A 14,371-nucleotide genomic window follows, 5' to 3' on the forward strand; every position below is an offset into this window, starting at 1 on the left:
CCTCTTTGAATTCCTGAGTCTGATTTAAGATTGTTGATTTAATATTTTTAGAAAGCAAGCCTAAATCAGCAGAGAAATAATTGTCTGAAAATGTGAGTTGCATAAGATACAAGTTCTCACTTGGTACCTCAAGCAAAGTGCACTGTGGAGGAATTCTCCACCCCACTCCTGCATTAATTTTGACCACCTCGCGCCCCCCCCAGAAAAAATGCCTGCCACAGATACTTTCTGTTCCCTAGTTAGCCACATGTAAAGAAACTTTAATTTTTGATACTTGAACTCTGTTTTGCATCAGATGGGCAACACATTGTCTTGCACCTTTCCTCAGATGTATCAAAAAGACTTCAAGCTAAAGAAGCCATGTGGACACAAAATACACGTGAAAATCAGAAGCAGGACTTTAGAGAAAATAAATTATATCCTTGACAAGAACTCACAACATGGAACAGATGTGTGATACAAACACGTATCATGTGCACAAATCCTGTAGTTCAAGTTTATACATATATGCAAGCCCATGCAGTCTTATGGAAGGTGGATTGGAGGGGTGTGGATTAAATGCTCAAATTCCCCAGGTGCTTCACTGCAATCATGTTCCAGGAGCTGTGTTCTTTTTTTTTTTTTATTGATCTGAGTATTGGCCAAAAGCAAGTGGGGATTACTTTTAAGGTAGTCATTTTTGTATTTTTCTTCTATTCTATATAGCGTCATTGCCATATAGGGGGCAAAATTTGTGGCTTGGGAAATCTCTTATGGAACTGTATTTCCATAGATGTTATAGGCCAGTAATGCAATGTATAATCTTCATTGAGATAAGGAGCTGGATTTGAGATATCCCCAGATAAAATATTTGACTCTGAAATAAAATGCTGAGTGCCTTCAGCTGAGAACTTCAAAAGAAGTTTTTTCTTCTTTCTTTTCGTGTTCTAGTAGTTTTTTCCCTGTAGGGCCATTCTTCAAATTCAGATTTTAGAAACTAGAAATGTTTGAAAGTGTGAAGAAAAGGAAGAATGAAATCAACAAGGATTTTTTTCTTCTTAAGCAACTTATAGTTTGGAAAACCATTATGAAAAGTCATAGTGTATATGGCTCCCACAGCTTTGTTAAACAGAGAGCACTTTAACATTAAGGCTCTTTATTATCCAAAATTCTGGAGGAGAGCCAGAAGAGAAACACATTTGGAATATGAAAATACACAAAGTATACATGTAGCTTGCCAGTAATTCATCCCAGAAAACTGACAGAAGGCAATAGAAAAGCCACAACTAAAATGTAAATCTTAGTGACTCTTTTTGCCTCTCACATGAGACTGCATTAGTGATTGTTGGTGAACAAAAATAAGGTCAATATTTGATGCCAATAAAATATTTATTTTTAACATGATCATTACATTCCTTCATATTCCAGTTAGTATTTGAAGCCACAGGTGTATCGGCATATTGCAGGAACAGCTATTGAGCTAGGATGCCTAACTCAAGGAACAGCCCTGGCTGGGGATCTGGAGTGGGTGGAGGGGCAGCGGTTTAGCCCTTCAGCCCTACATGCGTACATACCTCACAGCTGCGCTTTTCACTCCTGGATGGCTTCAGCATCTTCCTTCTTTGCAAGCTTATGTAAATATCTTTGCTTAATGCTTGATCTGTTCACATGCACCCTTCATTGACAGCACCAGCCTTGCGGACATTGGAGCTGTATGCTCAGAGGTGCAGGTTTTAGGCATCGCTCTGCATAGCCAAGTGATGTCCACATTCCCTTACTCTAGAAAAGGGCTGAGGAAGTGTAGTTCAGGACTGCAAAGCTTAGAACCATTTAACTTCAAAAGTACAGGAGGAGGTCGGCCTGTTTTGCTGCATAATTTTGGGTGCTGGTGAAGGGGTTGATTTTCTTCTTGTGCTGGGGAAATCTGAGCCCCACTAAACCAAAGGCGGACCTGCAGAATGGTAAATGTTAGCTTTTGGGGGAAACAAGGTGACAGAACATTCAGTGAGCAGTCAGTGAGGTAAGAAATGGAGTAGCTGTTTTGGAATGTGAAAAGAAACTGAGGTTTTTGGATTTGCCGTGGAGTGAAGAGAAGTTTGAAGAAAGTGGCCACCATCTTAGTTCACAGGTAATGCTTCATTTGAATGTGAGCCATTTGTGGAACTGGTAAAGCCAGTCATTCAAAAATTAATATCTTCAATAATGCTTTGGATAACAGTTGCAACAACAGCCAAATTAAATTCAAATGTAACAGTGATGGAGGTCAGGTAAATTTGCTGCTATGCCCTGAATCTCCCTCCTTTGTCCTCAAGAACGCTGTTCTAGGTTACACCAAAAGTGGGGAGAAAGTGGGAGCCATAGAGATTTTAACTTTGCCCAAGTTACATACTAAAGCACCAGTAAGCATAAAATAAAATTTATGTTTCTGAATTTTAATCCCTCTAATTTAAAGTGTTGAACTGTTCACCCACTACTATGCTGGTTAGTAAATTCTGTTTGTGTGGTTTTCTATTAACAGTTTTCCAATTCATCCCATACACTGTTTTTTCTTAGAGCAGTGATGAATTTGGCAACATGCATTTGATAAGTGATTTTCCTAAGTCTGTATTTCCTTTCTGAAAATTTTTTTCTTCTGCCTTCTTATAGTCATAGTTCCTTGAACCACAGTTTTTATCCTTACAGTAGTTTTTTAGTTAAAATTAACAGCTTTGTTTTCCCATATGCTTTTATATTTGATTTGCACATTTATAAATGTTTAATCAAAATGGAGTGGTAGATGAAAGGGAATCATATTATTTAAAAGCCTGAATTGCCACTTTTGTAGAAAATCATCTGGAGCTAGCTGATCATGAGTCAGCAATGCCATCCTCTCACAAAAAGACACATATGATAGGATGTAAAAAGCTGAAAGAGAAGTACCTGAGGTAATCCTTCAGCTTAGTTTTGATAGAGCGAGCCTCAGGTAAGCAGCTGTTTCAGACTTGGGCTAACTGGTTAGAATACAGAAGAAAGCTGTGAGAATGATCAGCGATCCAGAAGACTTAGCTGAAAAATTGGTTTTGTTTCATCTAGGGAGAAAGGGAAGTAGAACAGTCTTCATGTGGGTAAAAGACTGAAAAAGGGGTAGGGAATAACCTATTCTTCATTCTCATGGGAGAAAAAAAAAAGTAAAGGAATTGAATTACATCAAGAGAGAACTGAGGTACATAGTAGACTAACCTTCCTAGTGGCAAGGGTAGCCATGCGTTGGGATAGATTGCCTGAGGAGGTTGCAAATTTTTTGCAGGTCTTTGCTGGTCTTTAGAAAATCCAGTAGGCAGAGACGAGAGTCAAGCAAGAATTAATTGATCTGACTGTGAAGAGTGGGAGTGGACCAGATGACATTTGGCAGTCCTACCCACCCATATTTTCTGTAGTTCTGTTACACAGGTCACCAGTTGCTTGTACCCAGTAATTTGTTTTGCTTAAAAAGCAAGTTGAAGTGATGGAGATTTTTTTTTTTTTATTCAGCCTCTAGTAAAACTCCAGGTTTTACTTTATTTCAGCCTTGTAAAAGACTTTTTTTTTTCTTACTTCTATTCTTGATTCCTCAGTATCTCTTCGACCTCGTTAAAGAGCAATCTAGTGTTTATAGCTTCTTCCACATGCAGATTATTATCAGGTACAACTGAGTAGTGAGTTATGTATTTTTTCTTAAATAAACTGAGGCTATTATCTTGATTATAAAAAGATGCCCCAGACTTTGAATAACATTTGTAGGTCCTTTCTCTTTTGAAGTTTGTTAGTCTTTCAAGTGTGGACATGAGAACTGTCTGCAATAACCCAATTATACATCTTTCTTCTCAGCTTATACTTGGTATTTCCCTGTTCATTTATCAAGTAAATTTCCCTTTTAAGTTACTGATATGTCAGCAGCAGTTTCAGCTAGTAGAGTTCTGGATTTCCAGCTGCCCAGATCTCAAAATACTTCACATAAATATTGACTAAACTACTTTTCATAACATTCCTCCAGCTCAAGTAGATGATTAGCTGTAGCTGGGAATGTGACATGTTTCACTCACGGAAGACAGCCTAAATTTCTGGATACCACAAGAGCTGTCTTATTTGTCAAGTGAAATTGCTACCTACTTAGAAAGTCTTTAGTTCTTGTCTGTTTGCATCCTTTGCTGATGGTTTGTTTTATAACCCAAAGCGGTGTATTAATTCTTTTATTTGGCCTTAGGCTAAAGTGCTGACCTGCTGAGCTATCCTCTTCACAGGTAGACTTGTAAGCATAATGCAGTGGAAAACATAAATTCACCTTTCATCCCTACGACAAGTGCCAAAACACGTATCAGTTGTTAATCAGGTTAGTGCTGCTAAGAAAATGTTCTGGTTCTTGTTCTATCGAAGAGGCAAAGGCTATCAAATCTGTAAGAATAGAAATGTGGTTCATTGAAGTATTTAAAACATGAAGGGCAAGATTATTGTTAGATAATTGTTAGAGATTGAGGGGGGGGGGGAGAAGGCTCTGATTTGGAACTAGAATTGACTCCTTGTCCAGGGTGTGCTTGTGAGGCAGGTGGAAGGGCTAAAGGAGAACAGGTGAAAAGCCTTAGTTATCTGGGTAGAGGAAAAAAGGGAGAGACGAGGGAAGGTTCTGGTGTGTTTTGTTATTGTTCCCTTGAAATAATTTAGGGAATTCCTGTGCAGAGGGGAAAAGTTGGTGACAGAAATTAAGCTGTGAACTCACAGCTGCTAAACAGTATTTCAGCTGAGGATGTGAAAGCTCATTATATTAGAGAAGTAGAGTTTGAATGTAAGAAGTTTGAACCTAAGAAGCATCACAGAATCATAGAGTTATCTCAGTTTGGAAGGGACCTATAATGATCATTTGAGTCTTAACTCCCTGCTCCTCTTTAAACCATGTAACTAAAAGCCTTGTCCAGATGCTCCTTGAACTCTTGATGGCCTTGGTTCCATGACGGGTTCCATGACGGGTTCCCTGGGGAGCCTATTTCAGTGACTGACCGCCCTCTGAGTGAAGAACCTTTTCCTAATGTCCAACCTGAACTTCCCCTGATGCAGCTTCATTCCATTCCCTCATGTCATGTCGCTGGTCACCAGAGAGGGGAGATCAGCACCTCCCCCTCCGCTGCCTGCATGAGGAAGGTGTAGATTGCCTTGAGGGCCCTCCTCAGCCTTCTTTTCTTCAATCTGAATGAGCCAAGTGGCCTCAGCTGCTCCTCTGAAGTCCTGCCCTCAAGGGCTTTCACCACCTTGGTCACCTTCCTCTGGACACACTAGTAGTTTGATGTCCTTCTTACACTGAGGTGCCCAAAACTGCACGCCATGCTCCAGGTGGAGCCCCAGTAGTGCAGTGTAGAGTGGGACAATCAGCTCCCTCAACTGTCTAGCCACGCTGTGCTCAGCGTACCCCAGGACATGGTTGGCCTTTCTGGCTGCCAGGGCACACTGTTGATGTGTGTTCAACTTGCCATCAAATGCATGGAATGACTTGATTGGAGGAATCATAAAAACACATATGAAGAGCCCATTTTTCCTTCTTCTTGAAACAAATATTTTCAAATATTTGAAAGGAGAATAGTAGTTTGGAATTTTTAGCAGGTGCCATGTATCACAAGTAATGCAAACTGGAGAGACAACTAAAATGCATATCAGATACAATCAGAATAAAACTCAGGCATACTGTTTTTTCTTCCTTTGAGCTTAGCGGTAGAGGAGTTTAACTGGAAATGGAAAGAAGTGAAATACAGGAGAAAATTAGGATTCTTTAGGCCAAATCTTACGAGCACCAACACTCTGGAAATAGCTTATCACAGATGCCAGAGATCCTCTTAGGCATCTCTTGGTAGCCCAGCATAATGATTAGTAATCTGATAGTACTTGTGTACTGAGGTTATGTGTCTGCTTGGAAATAATCCATCCTTCCTCAATGGCCCATGCGTGTCCATAGTTTACCATCTTTCTTCGAAAGCATGTAATTTATGTCCTCTTCTCTGTCAGCTGCCAGCAATTTTTCATTTCCATATCTAAGCGTACGGACTCTTGGAATCACAGGATCATAGAGGTTGGAAGGGATCCCTGGAGATATCTAATCTAGCTCTCTTGCTTAGAGTGGGATTTAGTTAATGCAGTTGCCCTGGGCCATGTCCAACTGGGGTTTGAGGATCTCCAGACCCCACAACTTCTCCAAGCAACCTGTTCCACTGTTTGATCACCTCTTCAGTGAAAAAGGTTGTTAATGAAGATATTAAGCAGCATTTACCTTTGGGCTGCTTCCCTGATGACTAGCCCTCAGTTGGACTTTGTGTCACTGATTGAAACCCTTTGACCCACCATTTCAGCCAGTTTTCAGTCCACTTCACTGTCTGCTTGCCTAGTTTGTATACTTCATCAGTTTTTCAATGCAGATTTTACATGGGATGGTGTCAAAAGCCTTTCTAACTTTTTTTGGCGCTGGGCCTTTGCTTAGGTGCTCTTCTGAAGACCAAGTCTTTTGGCACATTTGGGTCCATCTTATAGTCTCCAGTTTGTTATTTTTTGGTAGGTTAGCATGGGATATGCTGAGAAGACATAATGGGCACCAGTCCTCACATGGCTAGGGACTTGGGTCTTGTTTCTCTGTGAAGCAAACTAGTTCTGGATAGGCCTTATCTTAACACAGTGCTGCAATCCTTTTGTTTGCCACGGGTTAGAATAATCAAGTGTGGTTTTGAGAAAATGTAAGTCTCGGGAAAAGCCTCACCTGTATAGTTTATTCACACAAATCTATGTCCTTCTTTTGCTGAAGCTGTAGTTTTTGCAAGAATCATTTAAAAGGTGGCTGCTTGCATTTAAACATCTAGCTCACTACATTATGTGCAGTACTGCCTCTTTTTCACATGTAATGAAGTGTCAGTGCTAAGTGCAAATACAACTGTGTTCATGCTTGTGTGGCTTGTTCTAAACTGCAGTGTTGTCAAATGTCACTGCATGTAGTCCTTGAGCTATTACCACTTGCTACCAAGAGCGAAACAAAATGTTCTCAGTACAGTCAGGTAATCAGAAGTTAGGACATTTCTCTTTTGTCATCTGTAAAGTAGCTAAGAGATCTTTTCTGCTGTTTAAGCAGGATTTCAAAATAGTTTGGAAAGACTACTGGAATAATTTTCCCTGTCCTATTATAGTAGGATTCTGACTTTGTCACATGGAGATCATTTCCACTTGCTACAATGCTACTGAGTGTTTTGAAACAGGAACTTCTCAGTAGTCCACGGTAGCTCTCTTCAGTCAACAGCTGCCTTAAACTTCACAACTTTGTTTCAGTCTAATGTGTCGTGTGTCCCGTCCCCCCTTTTTTTTTTTGGACAAGAGAGTTGTGGCTCACTGATCAGTTATTCTCTCTGAAATTAAGGATTCTTTTGAAAATCATCAATTAAATCAACCTGAGACTCCTTACAGAATTATGTGTAAATGGGACACACACCATCGGTTAGATCCTCAGTCTGATTAAATGTGAGCAGGCTTTTTCTGAAAAGTGTGATATTGGAACTTGGCTGTGCATATTACGGGGTAGATTAGGTGAAGATTTACCATATATGGACCTGTCTAGTCCTCTTGTTTCATGATGTGGACCAGGAGAGAACCCTGCTGACAGGTTTCACTTGAGGTAACCACACACAGGATGGTTTATTTTATCATAATATTTCATATTACTCTTGCTTTTGCATGAAAAATGCCTTCTAGTATTTTCAAATGTCTGTTTAATTCTGTCTATTCAGTTCAAGGATTTTCTTCGTTGGAAGTGTGTTGGGTTTTTTCTTTTTTTTTTTTTAACATAGAAACAGAGGTGACACTTAGCCTTTTATGCAATGCACTGAAGAAGGATTCCTGAGTAATATGATTAAATTTTTCAATCACAATGACATTTTGCTTTCAATTATTTGTTGTTTAGGAATTTACCCATACATTTAAACAGTACACATGTAAGAAAAAAATTCCATGGGTACAAATGAAGATTCTTGCTGCTCTTCAGCCAGTGCTAGTACTTGATCAAGGAAAACTCTCTTTCAAAAATTTAACTCTTGTTAAGATAGGGCAGTATGGCCCTAGGCATTCAGTTTGAATGTATGCAGCATTTCTTTAGATGTTATTTGTGGGGTTTTGCAGACTGCTTTCTTTTTCTGGTTATTTAAAGAGCCAAATACAGTGAAATCTGGGCTTCTTTTTGTGGTCCCACCCACAAGAAACCAAATTATGATGAATTAGTCATGTTTCCCACATTAATTGAATGACTTCTTAAAATGTTTTAAAAAGCTGATTTGCATCTTTGGAAAGAAGTAACCTTCTACATTGAGTTAATGTTATATTTATTTAAAGCTAGAAGTACTACCAATTCAGAACTGGTTTAGATGTTGCTGCTGTGCCAGATATCATGGGAGTGATAATGTGCTTAGGAATTCTGAACATAACAAATGACGTACTTCTTTTTTTTTAATAGCATGCCATCTTCCTGAGAGTTCCACACTGTCATTTTAGAGAAAAAGGAAATACTACTTCTTTAAAATTACCAGCTTATAAGCTAATACGCTGTAATTTATCATCTAAAGTAGTAGTACTGAGATACGACTCATCCACACCCTCTTCTTGGCAGTTCAGAGTTTGCTTCCAGCCCAGCTGATTTCCACCATGGATGTGCATTGAAAATGAGTCTTGATCAGTCACCCTGACTTCTCTTTGCCATTTACATCTGTGTTCATGCATTTTAATGTCAAGTTTAGCACTGTGGCTTGGCAAGGCCCTGGCAGCCCGGGCGTGGGGGTCAGGCAGCTGCCACTGTTTGAGTGAGAAGCCCAGGTGCTCTGCTCAGGGCCGTGGTGCAGACTGCCTAGCTGGTGGCCTTTCCCGAGGGACAGCCTTGCCAGGATGCCTGTTTGGACTTTGCTATGTTGCCTCCTTCTGCCAGTGACCTTTGCTGTTCCAGACCTCATCTCTTGTCTCTGTTTCTCCTGGTGTTGTGTAGGTGCTGTGATGGCTGGAGAAGGTCACGATTTGCAGTTGAGCTGAGGAGGCGTGAAGCATCATCTGTCCCCTGCTGACATTTGAGGTAGTGTGATAACTTTTATCTTACTGCAAATGACTTTATTATGATTGATGGCTTAAGCAGAGTGATCAATAGTATCCTGTAGCGCTCTACAGATAATCCTTACAGATCATATCATCCAGTCTTACAGAAGGTGATGAAGATAATGTGCAGTATACAGAATTCTAATTGGGATCCAATCATCATATTTTATTACACCAAACAATAGAGATATTTGAATTAAGGCTTTCAGATTCAATCATCAGTGTAAATTGGTGGCCTCAAGCCTATCTCCACTAATTCTAGTAGCCAGCATTTCAGGCAGAGGGCTAGGTAACTGGTGGAAGTGCTTAAAAGCTATTTTTCCTTCTCAGAGAATTATTATACTGTATTTCAATGAGCCATTTCCCAGGACAAATTCTGATTTAAATAAATAGCTTTTGGGTTGTTTCAGATAAGATAGTTACTTAAAAGCCCAAACATCGCATGATACAAATTTCTTGCCGTTTCTGTAGTATGATACTTCAACTTTTCAGACTCAAAACTGTTCTCTAGATGCTTTATGGAACATGTATGTAACATACCTAGCAGTATCTATAGCAAGATCGAGAACAAGTATCTCTGTCAAAGGAATGCACATATTTTAATTAAGACTTAAAATCTTTAAAAAATATTTCTTTTCATTTCCTTTCATCTAATACGGAGCAAAAAGCCATAGGGAAATTGAAACACAACTGCAAGCTGTACATTTTAAGGACTTCCCTACTCTGTAGGGGTACAACTGTTGGGTGCTTCCCTACCAGCTGAGCTATTCAGGAGAAACCTCGCTGACCCACAATATGTGCTTTTCCTGTGAATTTTATATGTCTACTGTAGAGCGTGTCTGTCTGAGACTGGAAGAAAACCTGCTCTCTTAGGGAGATAAAAACTCAATTCCAGGCCAGCCAAAACCAGACCCTTCTTAGCCAAGACACTAATTTATAGAAAACTGAGTAATCCTGCAATTAATTGTTCTCTGCAGCCCATAGAACTGACATCTGGATTCACTTTCTAAGCTATGAAAGGACTACAGGCTTTGAGGGGCCTGTTGTTTTTTTTGTATGTGATTAAAGCACCCTGTTATCAATTTATATTCAGAGGTAGCTGGCTGGTTAGCTGTCAGAAATCTTTGCAGGCTGTTGCTTTTAAAATAGCTGAAAGCAGCAGTAGAAAAAGATCTTCCTTGAATGAATTATACTGAGTCTTTATTCTTTTTAGTGTATGAGTCCAGTCACTTGTTATCAGGTCTGATTGCTGAAGGAGAAACTTATATGGGATACGTGAACTAAAAATCAAGAATAATTCATGCATCAGGGCACTTCAAAACTCCCAAGCTCCATCAGATATTCCACAGTTCCAGTAACAGTGGGAAGATTATAATCAATCCAGAAGTGATTTACCCAGTACTGCCATACACTTTGTAGTAGAACGTAAGAGCAGTCAGTCTCACCATGCTTATTGTGAATATGCACAGTATTCAAGTGTGATTGTTAAATGTCATACATATTTTAGGAGCAGATGATATCATCATTAATGACTTCTTTAAAAAATACGCTTTTTTTTTAATATGGTAAAGTTTTGCTAAAAATGGAAGCCTTTTATCTCTCCAAAACTATAGTTTGCTGTGATATTATTCAGTGTAAGGATGACAAAAAGGAACAGTCATACTCTTTCCTTTCTAGGCTGACAGTTTCCACACATGGAGGTGAGGGTGAGACTAAAAAGACTGCAGTTTAGTCTACAGAGCCCAGTATTAGGTGGGGTGGCCACTGATGCAGTGATGAAATGGAGAGGGCCAGGTGCTAAGACTGTTGCTGACAGGCTCCTGTGCAGGCGGCCTTCAGTACAAAAAACAGGTACTAGGGCAAGACCGCTGGTCAGGCTTCAGAGGAGCTGGATATCTTGCTAGACCAGGAGAACCCCCATCAGGGTTTTACAAAACTGACTACAGTGAAGTGTCCTCCCCTTTAGTCTGCTGCTTTTTTTTTTTTTTTTTTTTTTATTGTACTGTATGTCTTACGCAAGTCCTGAGATCTAACTTGGTATGGGGTTTATTTTTGTGAATAGACCTCACAAAATGGATTTGGATTTGAGTCTGAGCAATAGTTGTCATAGTGGTCAGTGAACACTCAGGCTCTCAGCTGCTCCTCAGGGCAGATAACCTGGTAAATTTTGTCTCTAAACACCTATTTTCTCATGGTCCCGTGTGAAATAGCAATAACAGCAATGGATAAATGTGAATGCAGCAGTCTGTTTTAATAAAAAACAGTTCAATCTACTCCAAAATTTAACTTCCTTGATCAGATAGTTGGTAACATGATGGAGTTCCTGCAGAGGAGGGAGTCCTAGCATCAGTGGAGGCGGACATGCTTTCCATTGGCCAGCCAGCCAGCCTTGCACTGAGCAGCTCTCGTGTTGTTTGCACCCATTGCAGGGTTTCCCATTTCAAGCTGATCAGTTCAGGGTTCATGTATTTTATCTGTGATGTCTAAAAGCAAAGGCTGCAATGCAGAACTGTGGTTGGTTTAGTCTCTGACAGTTTAGGAGTGGTAAATGTGAAAGGAGAGGTTTACATCCACTGCACTGGGGTTACAACAGCTGAAGAGCGTGGTTCATTCCTATTGTTTATAAAATAGAGCTATACACTTATTAAGAAGGTTTTGCTAGTTGCTTGAGTGTTTCAGATGAGCTGGTATTTCCCGTAATGGCAGCTCTTTCTTCATGCAAACTATTAGTTTGTTGTTTTGGGGTTTTTTTTTAATCCATTACAGCTTTATTTTGTGATGCTAAAATGCCTGGCAGTAAATCCGTAAGACTCTGTAATGTTCTGTGGTAGGTAAGATGTTGGGGAGGGTTGCAGGCCATGCCTGACTGTGGTGTAAATCCAGGCAAGCCGTTCTGTAAAACAGATGATGCCACTGACCTCCACTGCAGACTGCCTCAGGGTTTGCTGATGGAAAGCGTTGTCTGACAACACTAAAAGACCTCTTCAGAAACAGATTTGGCAAATTACCTTTAAAATTGATATGGCTGGCTGTATTGCTCATTTTGTAGACACTCCTTAATTTCTTCTTTGGTAGAGTTTTCTTAAGAGGAAATGTTGGGCATCTGGACTAAGCTCTTTCTGTTTCCGGTGTGAATTTCTAGTTACAACCTAGTATCTCCCTTTACCTTGCTTATTCCGGAAGATAGCCTTCCTTGTAGTGCTATGCTAGCTGCAAGTACCCACTTGGAGGATTATCTGGGCAATTTTCATCTTCACTAAACTAGTAACGGTTCCATAGGTATCATTTTGGAACAAGATTTGGTTATAACCAATCATTTTTGAACGGAGCATCCTCAGTTTCTTCTGATCACCTTGAATCCAAACCTGCCTTTCAGACCTCAAAGAGCAACTTCAGGACATCAGAGGGAGCAGTGTTTTCATGTTACAGAAAAGCTCCGTGATATCAGATGCAGATTTATAATATGTGCTGAAACCTAACTGACTGTATTTGCTCCAGTGCTAGGTGGTATGCTTTTAATTCAAGTGATATGCAGATACTAGCACACATGAAAACACTTGCAAAGAAAATGCTAACTGGAACAGTGGAACTGGCGTGCTGTGTAGTGGTGATCCAGCAGGTGATCCAGAACCAAGAAGGTTACTTGATATTAAGCATGTGAATAATTCTGTTTTTCCCTCATGTTCCAGCCTAAACTACCAGTAATGTCACACAGGTTGCTTTCCACCGCAATTACTGTGCTTCATCATTTATTTATAATTTCTGCCACGTGCTAAGCACTCTGGCTGTGCTAGGGGAATTAGCTATGTTCTCCTGTTAAATATTTAACCTTGCCTGGTTAAAATTAGATGCCTCTAACTGCTTTGCTAGATTGGGACCACGCTGCTGAGTCAGGATGAGATTTAACTTTAATGCTAGCAGGACACTGAGGACTTGGGGTTTTTTTACATTGGCACAGAAGTGTATTACAGCACTGGAAATATCATTTAATCTCTTTATGTAAAGTGTGAATTATCATCTCAGTGGAATTTTTTCCTGTGCATAAACCGGCATTTTTTTAGTAGAGATTGGTTCTAGACATAAACTCAAAACATTTCTTTTTCCTTTCTTGTCATGGTATTTGAGATTAAATTGATGCATTATACTCCATCAAACAAACTGTAATATACTTTTTTCTTATATAGAGAAATTTTCTCACTTTGCAATTGATTGTACAAGTAACAAAACAAAGAGCTAAATTTTGTCTTTTGAATGATACTTATCTAAGTTTTAATAATAACTTAAATTAAAAAAAAAAAAGCCTAGGAAAAATTACAGCTGCAGTTGAGAAAAGTGTTTACAGCCTGGAAAAATTATTACTCTCATAAACAGGACTGGACCCTCTTTCTTAATGATACAGGTGTGTGTAAAGCTGAGTATCAGCTCAGCAATTCACATATGCATGATAGCAGCTATGTGTTGCTATTTCTTTCAGCTGAGATGCGTCTCATTTCCTGCTCTGATGTGTTTTGGGAGCTGAAAGGCAAAAAAAGCAATTAAGTCTTTTCCAAATCTAAAATTTTCTGCAGTAGACAGATGCTTTAACTTCAGTTTTCTTTTAGACCATTAGGTTACTTCTGTCAAAGCATAACAGGTTTTATTGTAAATAAAAAATTGATACACCATATGCCACAGCCATCCTTGGACTTCATAGCCCAGTTCTTGGAGTATGAACTTACAGCTGGATTAACGTAGAACAGCTTTCAGTACAAACCCAGAACAGTAACTCTGCTGTCATTGAAGGGCTCCTTAACCACATCCAGGAACTGATAACCATTTGGCCTGTTACCAGTTTAAATGCAGTTTAAATCACAGTAATTAGCTGACACATCTATCCCTATCTGTGGGAAAAACAAACCAGCTCTGGTAGAAGTACTGAAGTTGTCTATTACTGGTTTTATCCTATAGAAATAAATTTGGTGTTAGAATGAAGCTTTCATATCGTGTCTGTTACAAAATTAAAAGTTTGTTTAGGAAAAAAACAATCATTTTTTCTAAATCCATAGAAAGCAGTTATCTAAGTAGAGATAATGGGATGCATCTGTGGATCCTGAAGGAATGGGCAGATGAAGTGGCTAAGCCAATATCCATCATATTTGAGAAGTGTAGCGGTCCAGTGAAGTTCCCACTGACTGGAAGAGGGGAAACTTAACTCCCATATTTAAGAAGGGAAATAAATAAGACCCAGATAAGTACAGACCAGACAGTCTAATCTCTTTGCCTGGCAAGTTCATGGAGCAGATCC

The 14,371-nt window shown here is 39.5% G+C and overlaps 1 protein-coding gene across 2 annotated transcripts in view; it reads left to right on the forward strand.

The window, feature by feature from the left end:
* GHR (growth hormone receptor) overlaps positions 1–14,371 on the forward strand; it is a 125,123-nt gene that overhangs the window by 32,081 nt on the left and 78,671 nt on the right. For both annotated transcript variants that reach the window (XM_080372182.1, XM_080372181.1), the window contains exon 2: positions 8,984–9,067. The gene's annotated coding sequence lies outside the window, so the exon portion shown is untranslated. The remainder of the gene's footprint in view (positions 1–8,983; positions 9,068–14,371) is intronic.

This window comes from Falco punctatus (assembly GCF_963210335.1).
Source record: "Falco punctatus genome assembly, chromosome: Z".
Lineage (NCBI taxonomy): Eukaryota > Metazoa > Chordata > Aves > Falconiformes > Falconidae > Falco > Falco punctatus.